This window comes from Myotis yumanensis, unplaced genomic scaffold (genome assembly GCF_028538775.1).
Source record: "Myotis yumanensis isolate MYYU_CA2020_CCGP unplaced genomic scaffold, mMyoYum1.0.hap1 SCAF_7, whole genome shotgun sequence".
NCBI classification, from domain to species: Eukaryota; Metazoa; Chordata; class Mammalia; order Chiroptera; family Vespertilionidae; genus Myotis; species Myotis yumanensis.
Window position 1 is genome coordinate 75,862,781 of NW_027223758.1, and position 16,313 is coordinate 75,879,093.

Below are 16,313 nucleotides of genomic sequence, written 5' to 3' on the forward strand. Positions count from 1 at the left end.
CACTGGGTAAGGTTCTGTCTCATATTCACTGCCAAATAACAGGGATTTCCCTTATAAATAATTAGTGGTCATGCAGCATAGAGCAGGCTTTGTGGGGGCTAGACTCAAGACATGCATAGATGATGGGGATGGAAAGGGAGGAGTCAAAGAGGATGGAGGAGAAGGACATTTATAGCACCAGTCTGCAGGAGAGTTGAGGAAAGATTTAATAGGAGGGTAGCACATCGAGGGAGAGTCAGAATGTTTTGAGGAGATGGCCAAGATAGGGAGCTTCATGAAGGCATTCTGTCAGATACTTCTGGAGATGCCCAAATGAGTAAGACCAGGAGTAACACAGAACCATCAAGATTCAGACTTGTTAGAATCTTAGAGTTCATTTAGTTTAATCTCTGTCAAAAGCCTGATTGTAACTAGAATAACTGAGGTCCAGCATCTGCTTCAGTACTTCCCAGGATGCAAGAGGGTTGCTAGGGAGAATTAACTAATGCCATTTTTTAGCATTTCAGAATGGTTGAATTGTTATCCCTGTATAGAAACATTAGAGGCCTGGTGCACAAAAATTTGTGCACTTGGGGGGGTCCCTCAGCCCGGCCTGTGCCCTCTCCCAGTCTGGGACCCCTCGGGAAATGACCATCTGCTGGCTTAGGCCCGCTCCCTGGGGGATTGGGCCTAAGCTGGCAGTCAGACATACCTCTGGCAGCCCGGGAGCCCTTGGGGGATGTCCACTTGCCAGCGGGGAGCAGGCCTAAGCTGCAGTCGGACATCCTTAGCGCTGCTGAGGAGGCGGGAGAGGCTCCCACCACCACCGCTGTACTGGCAGCCGTCAGCCTGGCTTGTGGCTGAGCAGAGCTCCCCCTGTGGGAGTGCACTGAACACCAGGGGGCAGCTCCTGCATTGAGCATCTTCCCCCTGGTGGTCAGAGTGTGTCATAGTGACCAGTCATTCCCAGTCATTCTGCTGTTAGGATCAATTTGCATATTACCCTTTTATTATATAGGAGTGCCTGGCCAGCCTGAGTGAGGGACTGATGCCTGTTTGCAGGCTGGCCATAGCCCTTTCAGGATGGGGCTGGGGGTCCTTGGCCAACCTGGGTGAGGGGCTGATGGCTGTTTGCAGGCTGGCCACAGCCCCTTCAGTGTGGGGGTCCCCACTGGGGTGCCTGGCCAGCCTGGGTGAGGGGCTGAGGGCTGTTTTCAGGCTGGCCACACCCCCTTCAGGGTGGGGGGGTCCTGCTGGGGTGCCTGACCAGTCTGGGTGAGTGGCTGATGGCTGTTTGCAGGCTGGCCAAGCCCCCAGCAGGGACCCTCACCCCATGAGGGTGTGGCCAGCCTGGGTGAGAGGCTGATGGCTGTTTGCAGGCTGGCCAAGACCCCCAGCAGGGACCCTCACCCCATGAGGGTGTGGCCATCCTGGGTGAGAGGCTGATTGCTGTTTGCAGGCTGGCCACAGCCCCCAGCCACCCAAGCTCCCAGTGGAGGCTGGCTGGAAGCAGGTATCTGGGATTTCTTTGTCTTCTATAATTGAAACTTTGTTGCCATGAGCAGAGGCCACAGCCGGCTCAGAGGAGGTGGGAAGCTTGGCTTCCTCCATCTCCCGGGCAACCAAGCCTCCTGCTTGTTCCAGCTCCTTGGCTGCCGGCAGCCATCTTGGTTGGGTTAATTTGCATATAGTCGCTCTGATTGGCTGGTGGGCGTGACTTGGGGGACATAGTGAAGGTACGGTCAATTAGCATCTTTGTCTTTTATTAGTGTAGATGTGACTCCACATAATTTCCATCGAGGCCCTTGTTCTGCCTTTGGGGTTGTACCCAATATGCATATGATGCTTCCGATGTGACAGATCTTCAAGTATTTTGGTAAAAGCTCTGATACTCCCAGGTTCTTCTTGTCAGCCTGAGCACTCTTCCGGTAGGCCCTCCAGTCTCCTCCTATCCTGCAAAATGCCAGTGAATTCCAACCAGCAGTGTAATGGGGACTGTGATGTCTCTTTTTGATTTGGCATGTCTATGCATTAGCCGTTTAAACTGGAGGAAGTCATATATTTCACATCCTACATTAGTTTAAAACAATTTTTCTATTAGATATCACCTTTTAATTGTTGTTAAAATATCAAGAATTTTAAAGAAATGTGTTATACCATTCATTCATTCATTTAATAAATAATGGTATTTGGGGAACAGCTATCTGCCAGGCACTCTTTCATGGGCTGGGTATGTGGCTATGAACACTGTCAAGCGCTTTCCTTCTTGAAGCTTGCATTCCAGTGAGAGGAGAGAGATAATTGACAAATAAACAAGTAATACATGAAGTAAAATAAAACAGACTAAGGCAGTGGTCAGCAAACTGCGGCTCGTGAGACACATGTAGCTCTTTGGCCCCTTGAGTGTGGCTCTTCCACAAAATACCCCATGTGGGTGCACACGTACAGTGTGATTGGAACTTTGTGGCCCATGCACAGAAGTCGGTTTTTGGAAAGGAGATAGATGAAATAAGTATACAAGACGAGTGTGGATGGGAGAGTTGGAAGGGGTCTACCTCAGCGAACGTACCTCAATCAGATTGAAGACGTTTATAGCAAAGGCCAGCTTAGGAGTACCCTAATTCAGTTAATAACAATGTACCTACCTATATAGTTTAAGTTTAAAAAATTTGGTTCTCAAAAGAAATTTTAATCATTGTACTGTTGATATGTGACTCTGTTGACTAATGAGTTTGCCGACCACTGGACTAGGGTGGTAGGCAGAGCAGGGCACGGTTGCTATTCATGTAATGTTTCTCCATGTGTTGCTTTTTCATAAACTGTATATATCAGCCTCTATATTTGCTCCATGCTTTATGTCACCCACAACCATGGGGAGATGATTTTGTATGACAGTGATAACAGCTATAACCACTGCTAATGTTACCAGTGTTAACGTTACCAATGCTCATACCACCAGCACCATGCACTTATATCATCAACCACATAAGACCAAAGCTCTGGAAAGATCATAGGCTTTATGTGACTAGTCCTATTGGGTGTAAAAGTAGTTCTTAGCTGTGTAAATTGGCCATGGTTTTTAAAGTTTTGAGTGTTAGTTATTCATTCAATAGGGATAAAAATAATACCTCTTAAGGCAATGGTGATGACAAGATGAAATACTGCATTTGAAGAAAGTTCTAGATCATAGCAGACAAGAGATAATCAGCAAATGTTAGTTATGATCCCTTTCTTTTTTCTATGTCTCTAGCCCATATCCTGATTAAAAAGTCCACTTGAGAAAGGCTGAGACTCAAACCACTAGAAATGTCTCACATTAACCTTACTCAAGAATGTAGAGTCTTTGAGCATGGTAGTTAGCTTTGGAGCCCATCTAAATACAGTACCAATCTCTTCATGTTTTCTTATTCCATAAACACACCAGCTCAGGAAGGTAATAAAATTATTGTTATATGTGTAATGAGCTAGTTTGGTAATGTTGAATTGAATTGTAAAAGTATAAGATTGAACAAAATAGTTGTAATCAGCATAGGATATAGAAATTGACCCATGTGAGATGGACTGGGGAAGAATAGTGTGGGAGAAAGCAAGATAGGGTGGTATGATCTTTTTTTAACTTTTTAAAAAAATATTTTTATTGATTTTAGAGAGGAAGAGATAGGGATAGAGAAATAGAAACATCAATGATGAGAGAGAATCATTGATCAGCTGCCTCCTGCACACCCCCTACTGGGATGGAGCCCACAACCCAGGCATGTGCTCTTGGCTGGAATCGAACCTGAGACCCTTCAGTCCGCAGGCCAATGCTCTATCCAAACTAGGGCAGGGTGGGATGATTTTGAGTGAAACAGGATTAGGGGCACAGAATAGTATGGAAGGGAAATGGGTTGAGACCAGGTGGGTTGTACAGTAATCAATTTTTAGTTTCTTTACTCGTCCACATCCTTTTTCTACAGAGACTCTGAGCATAACCGTGGTGAGCATCATGGATTTCCATGTGTTTTGCACAAGCTGATGCCAGTGTTGACAGAGACTTAGTGCTGCCATTGAGGGATTTACACTATCTCTTTAATGTCCCCTTCTGTGGTGGCTTTATGGCCCTGCTGTCCAGTTTAATATCTGCCGCTTGCTATTTGGCACACGAGTCTCTCTTTGTCTCAAATGTGCATGGAATGGAAGGGAAGTGAGGCTCTTTGTGTGCAACAGCTGTGTCTGTTTCTGGACTGGGCTTGGGCTGGGGCCCAGTGACCAGTCTGCCCTTAGATTTTTAACATTTTCCTGTTCCAATAGGGTAATTTTTCCAAGGAAGTACTATATGTAGCATCTAGACAAGCTAAAGGATATTTCTTTGCGTCACTGGAGAGCACAACTTCTTTTGAAAATGTTCTTCCTCTCTAAAAATTGATATATTGAAGACTAATGCTTCTGCACCTCTAGCTCCAGCAAGGGCTATATCATACCCAAGTGTCTGTTGACATGTGAGTACTACATGGCACCTCCAGGAGCAGTTCTGGCTGACAATGATTTATCCATCTTTATATTCCTGCTCTGCCTTGTCTAAGAATCAACTGGGATTATGGCTAGCATGCAGTTGGGAGCTAAAATTCCCAGGCCAGAGTTTGCCTGGGAATCATTTCTCCTTATGGGCTCCTGAGAGGCTGATGTGACTGTTGAAAAGCTTGAGTATGGGTTTTGGAGTCTGACAGCTTTGTGTGCAGGGCCAGGACTAGGGGTAAAGCAAGGCGATTACTCTCAGGCTCACACAGTGTACTTTCAACACCTGAGGATGAGGACCTCCTGAAATCTTTCACCTTGAGTGCTTTGCTTGCCTTACCCTACTCCTGGCTCTGCTTGCAGAGTTCAAATCCTGGTTCAGCCACTTTCTAGCTGGGCCCTTGGGTGAGTTTTTTAACCTCACCTATAAAATAGGTAACCTGATGCTTATCCCTCAGAATTCCAGCGAGGATAAAATGAGATACAACAAGCAAGATGTTAAGTAAAGGAGGTGCTTATAGAACAACATCTCTCTACCTCTGGCATCCATCCATCCTTGAAAAACAATAACAGCAAAACAAGCAATGAGGCAACAACAAAGCTCCAAGTGCAATGGTTAGGGCTACAGTTGATTTTCTCATGGAGACTGTTTTTGATCTGAATCCCAAGAGATCCTTCTGACTTGAGCAGATGTGTCACATATAGGAGGAACCAATGAGCTACAAAAGCTGGACTGGGGCATGGGACAAAGGACCTGGGTTTCAATGCCTTGCCATACTTCCTGAGTAGACCCTCCATCTCTCTGTCTAGAGTGGGTGAGCAAGGCTATCTCCATGGAAAGCAGAGTATGTCTGTGAGGCTGCCAGCTTTACCTCTAAGTCTTCATTTCTTAAAACACAATTTTTGGTGTCTCCAAATGGTATCCAGATATCACCTATAAGTAATCATGTCTGATAAAGGTCATTTACAGTGAGGTTAACATGCTGGTCTTTCCTCATGACTCTTATGCCACCTGCCATGCCCTCCCCACCCACTGCTTTCAAATCCTACCTTCTCTTTGAAGTCCCTCTTAGGCTCCTTATTCTCTGAGTTCTCCTAGCCACTCCAGTTCTCCTTTGTTCATTTGCTCATTCTGCTCTGGGACTCAGCCAATTTAAGACCTTCTGTGGCTAGGATTGGAATGGAGTTGGAAATGAAGATGTTGGTGCCAATTGTGGGTCAGGTACTGTGCGAGGCTTTGGTATCTTTGATATCGATGTCATCAAGGGTGTAGTGAAACTCTTTTCCAACTAGAAATCCACCCATGGAAGGAGAGGGGCATCAGACTCGGCAAATTTTTGGAAACAAGCGATTCTCAAGCTCACATAATACCTTACTGACAAAATCTAAGCTAGATCCCAGCTCTTCCTAACCATGTCCTTTCTCCAATCACCCCATAACCATCATTTAAGTGCTCTGCCTTATAAATATCTGCTGCAGGGCCAAGTAACCACAGGCCTCCTGCAACTTACCAGCTAGGGATGTACTTAAAGGAGGAGGCTGTGTTTGATCAATATTGTATCCTCATGGTGCTTGCACAACATCTGGTACACAGAAGTTCTTAAAAAGATCGTAAACAAAACCCCAAGCCCCCAACTACTTATTGATTTGTTTCACCTGTACCAGAAGCTTTTACATTCCAAAAACAAATCCTGCATGGGCAAGAGCTATTATCTAATGGGATTAATTTCCAATGTTAGCTACTTTAGAACTCCCGCTGGGTGCAATATTTTGGGGGTCAGGGAGGTCTTTCCCATGTCTTTCATATCTCATAGCATAGACTGCTACCCAATCCCCATGCTGGAGTTTGATGAAATTCAGGTGACTAAAAAATCTAATTAATATGGTTTTAATTATAGCAGTAATAATACCTACCTCCCAGCATGAGAAGCTAGGATATTAAGTTAGTAATACTAAATTTCCCAAGGGTGCTCAGACCCTTTAAGATGAGTTAATTTGAAAGTTACTGATATGATTAAAGAACAGAAATAGGCATACTTGAAAGGTTTCAAAAGGGTAAGCAAACATCAATATATCAGTCAATTGTGCCATCAATCAATCAGCAATCTAAGACACAATGTTAAGCTCTGGCTGTAAAAAAATGATGATACTACTGCTTTTATGTCAAGTATAATAAGGTAGCACAGGTAAAACATAGACCCCAGCCCCTCCAAGTAGTTCAGTGCTCTCTCCTTTCCAACTGGTGGAAGATGGGCATGGAGTCTGGCACACATGGTTGGAAGCCTGGATCTGGTGCTCAGTAGGGCAACCTGGAAAGGGCACCTAGCTCTCATGAACTTCAGATTTATCATTACTTTGAAGAGCTGGGGAGGATTCAAGGAGATGATAAGTGTACCATGTCTGATTTATTATCATTTTTAGAGTAGACAGTGATTATTTTTGCCTGTTCACAAATGTGGGGTTATGCATATGTGTGGCACCTAGATGCCTATAAACCATTGGGATCCCCCAGGAAGATGACAGAGCAGGAGAGGACAAGGGTGTAACTTGGGGACACCACCATCCTGGGTGTGGCCTGAGTGACAGAGGCTGAATGAATCCCAGACAAGCCTAGGATGGGATGGAAGAATGCTGGGAAACAGGTGGGCACCAGTGTTTCAGGCTGGAGAGAGGTCAAGGAGGAAAAGCACTAAAACTCCTGAGTGCCCAAACCAGGGGCAGACATCTCCATGAGAGGGACGTGTAGAGAGGAAAGAGCAGCGTCGGGGAGCTTGTGCCATGGTGTCAAGAAGTGCAGTAGTAAATGGGAGAGGGGTGGACATTTAAACCAAGTCAGATCATGAAACAGTATCTTTGCTCTTTTTGTTTTTGTTTGAATTTTTCCTCTTTGTTTGACTTTCTGCTGTTGTTGGATGTGGACTACTTGAGCAATTTTCCATCTGCGAGAAAAAAGCCAGCAGAGGGAGAGGATTTGAAAATGCCCTGAGTAAGGAGTGCTGGCTAGGTGCCATTAGGTTTTGGAGTCTGAGCTCAAACTCTGGTTTTGCTTCTTAGTAGCTGTATAATCTTGAGCAAGTGACTTTAAACTCCTAGCCTCAAATGGAAAATGAGGATAGAAAGAGCACATCCTATGCTGGTTTGTTGTGAGGCACAAATGAGAGAGTTGGTGAGGCCCTTAGCAATGTATTGGGGCCAAACAGAACTCTGAGGAAATGTTTGGAGATGGCAAGAGAGGCATGGCCTGGCCCCTGTGTGGCAGGAGACAGCCTGTTAGAATGAGGCATGAGAAGGGGTTGGGGTGTGGCTGAGGTGAATACAGAGGCAAGTTGAATTGCATTGGAAGGAGTTGGGATGGCTGTTGACTTACCTGTTAAATGGGTGACAGTTCATCTGCAGCCATGGTGGTTGGTAAAGACAGGGGTACCTGGGGATCTGGAAGACAAGTGAAAATAATCCTGAGATGTAAGGAGAATGCGGAGGTACTGGGTAGGGTCAGCTTCATGGCAATCACACAGCCCCTCCCCCCACTTTAGGGTTTAATGCTCTGCTGTCTCCATCTTGAAATTTTAATAATTTTATCTTTGAATTGTGTCTTGTGAGTCCAGCAGAAAAATGGGGCATGTGTTGCGGACTTGGAGTCTGGCTCATGTTGCTGTTCCAGCCCCAGGATAGCTTCTCTGCCTTTTTCTTTTCTGCTCCCACCTACCTAAGCCTGGGAGGCTGGAGTCAGGCATACGCTCATGTACTGAGGTGTGAGTTCAGGTGAGCATCTGTGAGGATCTGCACTTGCCTGGAAGGTATCCTTGCACTGGAGAGAGTGTGACATTAGATAGCAAATGAGACAGCGAAGAAAAAAAAGGGCCTTCCACCTGCTGTTTGCACATGGGGAATGCGTTTTCATCTTGCACGTGGGCCCCACACATGATATAGCTGGTCCAGAGGAGGAGAGGCCCCTGGAGAAGTAAGGAGGCAGCAGAATAGCCTGCAAGGAGCAGCTGGACTTGGAGCTTCCCAGTTTCTAGTGGACACAGCATAGGACTCATGGAGGGTCCATCAGCCCAGACATAGGACTGTGAGAAGTAGAGGGCAAGGATTAGTGAAGGATGCATGTGACAAGGTGAGGATGGTGGAACTGTAACGGGCAAAGGGACTATTGGTGCTAATAAAAAAGAAATTCAAACGACTGTGAGTTAGACTGTGCAGAGAAAGAATTCTTTCAAAACAGAAGGAAAAAGGTGAAGATGCAGAATGAGAAATAGATTTGAGAGCCAGGCACAGAAGAAAGGCGGCTCATGGATGACTTGGCCAGAAAAGGGAATTTGAGAGTTTAGAACTTCCAAAGTATAATATCTTCAGAGCAAGTTCCTTTACATCTCATTAGTAAAGTTTGCAATTTTCTTTTTTTTGCCCTGCATTTGCAAACAAAACATTGCTCTCAGATTCAAGACTTAGACTTCTGAATCATAGAACAACTCATTTTTTTTTTTTGGTATAAGTAACATATGTTTGGTGTCTTTAAACACAATTACTTTTGTATAATAAAAGTGTTGATTTGATGATGCAACATTTTCTGCAAGTGTGTTTAAGAGAGTTTATGTTTTCATAAGTTGCAATGAAACTCAATTATGTATGTGTAATAAGGCTTCTGATTGTTACACTTAGACTTTTCTGTATAATGAAGCCAGCAATTAGAATTTGCTGGCTCTATGGCTTAGGAAAACACACTTGTTTTGGAGACAAAAGACTCTTAATGAGCCCCTTTTTTTGTTAATTTTTTTGTTGTTGTTAAAAACCAGTCTATAACTCAAACATATAATTAGATTTCTTAAAGGTTGGAATTTTGTTTTGTTTTTTTCCCCTTCCTAAATACAAAACAAAGCAAAAAACAGAAACTTTAAGGCACACTCGATTTCAAAACTGTGAGTCTTGCCACGATCTGCAGTTTTACCTTTGAGGCACCTCCAGCACAGACTGAGGACCAGCTTAGCAAAGAAGACAAAGGCCTGGGCATGGCAGCTACCTGAGTAGAGATGTTCTTTTTAAGCGTTGAGTAGGAACTGGTCTGGACACTGTGCCTGGAGCTGGGTGCAGGGGTGCTGCTGGCGTCTCAGCCTCGGGATTAGCCTGATGCCCAGCTCAGGGAGAGTCCCACCTCCGCTCCCCATAGCTGCTACTTGCCTGAGAGGCCAACTAATGCTAAGATGGACGGACCTCTGACCAGGCTGACCATGGAGTGAGTGCTGGCAGAGTTTTCTCAGTGGCTAAACAAACTTCCTGGCCCTCTCCCTTTCTATCTCATGATCTGCACCCGTGTGGCGGCTGCTCATAGTCCCCTGTACTCTTGGTCATCCACTTCACTGCTGGCCATTCATGTCACTTTCACAGAAGGCTGTTTCTCCCCTGGTTGTTCAGACAAGTGGGGAAGGACCCATAGGCCAAAACTTCCCCCATCATATGTCATTGGGAGGAAACCCTTCTACCTTCAGAGATGATTTCCTTTAAGTCTACTATTCAAAAGCTCTGACTCTTAGAAGTGCTACACTGTTTTGTTATGATCATTAGCAGCTTAATGAAAATCTGTTTTCATAATTTAAAATATACTGAGAAGGCTTTCAGTGGTGGATCAGTGTCTGGTAGAAAAACACGGCATACTCTAGGAATTTGCAGCAGAAGAGGATTCAGCACAGGCATTTGGTTACAGCTATGCTAGAGTGGCTGGAGGAGAAGCGGTGGCAGGGGTTTGCCCCGTGCACAGCAGCCTGCACGCATGCTGATATGGTTGCAGTTCCGCAGGCAGGTTTGATGCCACTGCAATCACTGCCCCCCACCCCCACCCCCCAAAGCAGCATGGACCAGGGAACTCGCTCCCCTGATGGTCAGATCCCCAATGATATGATTGCTGGAGTCTTCAGTTCCCCCAAATCTTCTGTTGTTGCCAAAGTCAGGAGGAAAATGTGTACCCCCCTCTCCTGCCCTCCAGGCTCCGGTGAGACCCTCTCAGCAGCAGCCCATAGCTCTCCAGGGATTCTGGGCCATACGCTTCCCAGGATTTCACCTTATAGGGTAATAGAAAAGCAAAACAGGGTAGAAATGAGTCTGAGTAGCACTGTACAGTGTTTAGCACATTGGGGCTTATAATGAGAATGGTCTATTACATACAAACTTGTAATCGCCAGCAATGTCACCCACAAACCCGGACCACAGCTGTAGATTTCAGTCAACTCTGAACGGTGCAGGAGGGAAAGCAGAGGGGGTGTTCTGTCAGGAATTATCAATATAAAGGAAAGATGGGTCAAGTCTGTTTGCTGGAATTAACGATTTCTACACCCAAGACCCATTTCATTCAACTTCTTCTCATAGGCAGACTTTTAAATTTTAAACAAAAGATCCAATTAAATTTGATCCAATTTAAATCCATTCAGTTCAGAAACCTTTATTAAACATCTACGATGAATTGTGCCCTGGGCTAGATCGTTGCAGGAGATACAAATTTGTGGCTGGAAGGCAAGAGCAGCACTGCTACTATAGATCTAAGCTGGGATAGATTCCTGGTCCCCCAAACTCTCGGTTTCAGTTTCTTTGTTATTTAATTGAATAGAATGTATATGTCCTCCGGAGAGGCATCACCACACCCATGTTTCATATAAAATGCCATTTATATTGAGAATTTCTTATGTGCTGGATACTGTGGAAACACTAAACGAGCAGCATCTCATTAAATTCTACCAGGATCCTAGAACTCAGCTATAACTGTAAACTTTATTTTTTCCCAATAGATGAAGAAACTCAAGCTCTGAGAAGTAAAAATGATCTGGCCAAGGGAGCCACCAGGTTGTTGGCCGGACTGCAAGTCCTCAAGCCTGTGGTCACAGCTCAGATGTGCTATTTCTCAGGTAAGGTTCAGAGTCAACCATCTAGTCCAGCAGTTCTCAACCTGTGGGTCGTGATCCCTTTGGTGGTCAAAAGACCCTTTCACAGGGTCGCCTAAGACCATCCTGCATATCAGATATTTACATTAGGATTCATAACAGTAGCAACATTACAGTTATGAAGTAGCAACAAAAATAATTTTATGGTTGGGTCACAACATGAGGAACTGTATTTAAAGGGCCAGAAGGTTGAGAACCACTGATCTAGTCAAAGGTGGTGTCCAGTTCTAAAGAATTTTCCACTTGGCTAAACAGACCTAGAATTCTGTGGACCTGATTTTTATCCCAGCTTCACCATTCCTGAACCATTCCTGGCGTCTCTGGCCTTCAGTATCACATGCGTAGAATGAGAGGTTGAATAAGACACTTTTCACAAGGAAGCAAGGCTTACATGGATGCATTTAGTAGCTTTGCCTTTCCCTGTCCCATTCTCTGTCTATTTTTCTTTCCCATCAAACCTGTCTCCTCACTGCCTGTTTCACAAGTCATTCTTGCTTCATATTCTTACCACGTGATTGTATTATTGCCCCTCCCAGAATATGTCCCCTTTCCTTCCTTCTTGCCCAGGTTGGACTCATCCACTAAGCCCCTCCTCCTCCAGGTAACATCCAACCTAAGCTCCAGAATGCACAGTGTTCTTACCCTCCTCTGAGCTTCCATAGTATGTATTTTTGAACTGTCCACCTCACATGTAAAGTGATTGGGCACTTTTATTATTTTGTCACATGGGCAACTTTTGTCTCCCCAGTGTCTGACCCTTAGGAAATAGGGGCAATGCATGTGCCAGACTTTTCTTGGACCCCTATTATGGAGCCCAGCACATGATGAGTGTTACTAATCACTAATTAGTGAAGGAACTGGTTGGACATTGTACATATGTGTTTACAGTGCAAGGGATGGATAGGCCAATGTAAACTGTAAGAGTTTGGGAGAAGTCCCCTGAGGAGATGGGCTCAGGGTAGAGTTTTGAAGTTTAGAGATTTAGAGAATTGGAGGTGACTGAGGATGGCAGAGCACAGATAAGGAGGATGCAGGAAAAACAACATCATGTTCGGTGTCTGGGAGAGGCTGCAGGGAGAACTGATTGGTTGAAATACACAATGGATTAGGCTGCGGGAAAATGGGTTCATGATGTGGAGCCCGTGGGAAATAGATTCCCGGCATCAGGGAAACAGAAGGTGGTTGATTTAATCTAGAGTTACTCAGCACTTTCTGTTAGGTGTGGAGACAAAGCTGAGGAAGAGGTAATTTCTTTATTATGCAGGAGTTTTAACTAAGGCAGGGGCTGGAGACCAGATCCCAGGGAGTTCTCATACCCAGTGGAATACCACTTATGTCCACAGGAGAGGTGCTCCTGAGGATGCCGGTCCTGGCTGTGGGCCCTGGAGATAGAGAGCTGGGACTGAATCTCAGCTTCAGTACATAATGCCTGTGGAGAGAAGATTCCTGGGTTTCTCTGGGCCTCAGTTTCATCATCTGTAAAATGGGATTAATAGTAGTACTTAATCATAGGGTTATTGTGAGAATTCACTAAGATCACGGGTATGAAATTAGCACAGTGTAGGGCCTAGGTATGTACTCCAGCATTGTTAGCTACTGTTAAATATTTATTCAAAAGGAAGACAAGATGGCCTGTGATCCACAGAGATTGTTATGGACCTTGGGAATGTGCCATGTTGGCTGAGCTTTGAGCCAAGGGTGGGGCTTAGCAGGTGGAGACTGGAGCCTGGCATGCCAGGGAGCATAGGCAGTTCAGGAAACGGGGTGGAGGTAAGGGCGTGCCTGACACTGTGGGGAACAGTAGATAACCCGATCTTCCAGAGCAGAGGGTGAGTGACAAAGAGGATATGCAATAATTTTGAAAGTCAGGTAAGGGATATGCAAAGGCTCACATGCCAGGTGGATAAGCTTATTCTCAGTGGTGCAAGCATTAAATGACTAGAAATATAAGCCTAGCGGTGCTGTGGATGGAAGCAGGTGGCAACAGGCATGGCTCAGGAGGGGACCCCACCCTGCCCCTCAGGCCTGCATTGGTTAACCTGTGGAGGAAAATTCACTTTTTCAAAGTCAGTCTCGCAGAGAGACAGCCATGTGAATCCAAATATCCGGGCAGCAATCCCCAGCGGCGCCCAAGGTAATGAAACATTGGTATCTGCCGCTCCTATCTGTTATTGCTGATATTCAGATAATGATGCCAATACCCAGCCGGGGAGGGAGGAAGAAATGCTGCTGGGCCAGCTTGTTTGGCTCATCTCCTGGAGGGTCGAGAGGAGGGGAGGGGAGACAAAGCAGAAAGAAGGTGACCCCAGAAAACAAACCCTCTTCCTCATTCTGGTATAGGTTTAAGGCAAAATAAGTTACTCCCTACTACCCAGCCATCTGAGAATGCTGAAGGTCTCCCTCTACCGCACCCCTTCCCCCCACCACACACATACCTGTCGGCAATAGTACTGGGACTAATAACAATCCCACCTCATAGCTCAATAGTGTTTTATAATTTTCAAAGTGCTTTCACATCTAGTATCTCAATTAGTGTTCATTGTGAGAGAACCTAGATTCAGGAGATGCTAGGACTCATGCAGAGAACTTGTCCAAGCCCTGTTTTGCCACCTCCAGCTCATCAGCACAACTTGAAGGAATTAGGTCCAAGTGGGGAGGGGGGAGGGTGGGAATGCTTTCTGGGCTATCTCTGGTGCATCCAGGATTAGAGCTGGGGAGTGAGGAGCCCGTCCACATCTGTGGCAGACACTGACCATGGATCACAGCAGGCTTTCCACTGAGCCCTGACAGAGCCTCAGGCTCCTTCGCAAGCAGCGCTGGCCAGACACTACTAATGGATCTGAGCTGGCATTCAGGAGGAAGCTGTTTGCCCTCCCTGCATCGAGGCATTGTCCAGAGCCTCTCCCTGCTAAAATGTCAATACTTGTGCAATGTTAACATAAGTCGTTATCAGCCCCTGCCACCTTCATGTGAATTCATCTGTCAGATGGCTGTGTGGCAGCCTCTGAGGAACTAATCTGGGACAGAAGAGTCTGTTTACTAAGGCATGCATGGCCTGGTGGGAGAATGGGATGACCAGTGGTGGCTCCTCGAGGAGATATTCAGATGGTTTAACAGTCTCCTGGGAATATGTATTGACTCTATTCCAGAGACCAGAGTGAGATCTTGGGCAAATCACTTAGCCCCGTTAGGTTCCATTTCCTCACCTGAAAGATGAGAATAATGGCATCTGCTGCTCCAGGTACAGAATAACTGGGAGGGTGACATGCTTCTGCATGTGTTTTGTGTTTTATTAAGTATTTCACAAATACAAGGCATACTCATTTAGCTGCATTAGGAAGAGACAAGCGCTCATTCCTCAAGTCAAATGTACACAAAGGGTAAGGAAAAGAGAGGGAGAGAGGAATGAATATGTATTAGATTCCCAGTTCCCATTCATCTTAAATATATTATTTAAATTTCCACAACCATTCTGTGAGGTCACCACTGTTGAGCCCATAGTTTCACAGATCATTCAATCAGTATTTTCCAGAGACAAGATGTGCCCTCTGGTGTATCTGGGCACCCTTCCTACAGCACAGTCCAGCGCACACACTGACACTCTCCTTTCCTGGGTGCTTCCTGCAGAATGAGCTTGGCCCCAGGCCAGAATGCTGTAGGTAGGGAACAGGCAGGTGCCCCATGACCAGAACCCCTGCAGACAGGTGACGCTGGCTGGGAGACCACCAGGAAATGATTTGGGAGATATAGGGAGGAAGCTAGAAACCTCTTCTGAAGGCCTGGGCAGCCACCAGGGCAGAAGCATAGAGAAGACCTTTGCACTCAGGTCAGTCTGAACCAGCATGAAGCTAGTGCATAATCTCCATGGGAGTAGAGACCACATCACAGAGAGGCAAGGCTGGATGCCAAGTGGAAGCAGCATACATAATAGCTATGAAGGGTGGATGAGATCAGTGGTTATCAAGGCAAATGATTCAGCTTTTTTTGTGAGGTCCTAAGAAGCAGGATGCTGAGATGGACATTGTGGAGAGATGTATTTTGGCTCATTATGAGATAGATATTCTATCAGAGCGTGTGGTCCAAAGATGGAATATTTCCTGTTAGGCTCATATCTCTGTACCTAGAGCAGTGTCCCCATGGATGAAGTTTGCCAAGGTGTTAAAATGACAGTTTCCAAACCTGACTGTATCGTAGGCTCACCCAGGGAATTTCTTGAAAAATTCAGATTCTGGGCCTCCATTCCCAGAGGTTATGCTTCAGTAGGTAAGAATAGGTAACTATTTTTATTTAACAAAATTTCAGAGGGACTCTTGTTCATGGAACAACATCTAAAATAACTTTTAATAGATAGTTTTAAACTCTTGTTTGGGTGGTTGTGCTCAATGATCTCCAAACCCATTTGCTAACTGAACCCTAACACAATTAGAATTGCAGCCTTAAATTGACCCCAAATCTCTAGCTCCTTCTACCTGAGCAAGTCAGAGTTCCATGGCTCCCTGATTACATTCTGTGATCCTCTCTGTTATCTTCATGGTCTCCTGCTAAACTTGACCCTAGGGCTGTAACTCCTCCCCAGGTCTCTGTCCAGGACATCTCCTTCAAGAGGAAGAGCTTGATCCCATGTAACAGAAATTCCCAGACTAGATTAACCACATGAGAAAATTCAGGATTTTATATTAAAAAATGGGTATCTTTATTCAGGAAACACCCATGTAAAAAGAAAGTGATAATTTAATTATTTTTATCAGTATCAATAATGGTGATTATTTCTGAATAATTTTATGAGATAATTTTGTTTTAACTCAAGGAAGCAAGTACCCAGGGTCTTTGTCAGGTTTTAATCAATTTACCAATCACCTCCTTCATCATCCAAAGTCATTTTATCTTACATACATTTGATGGAGTATGGGA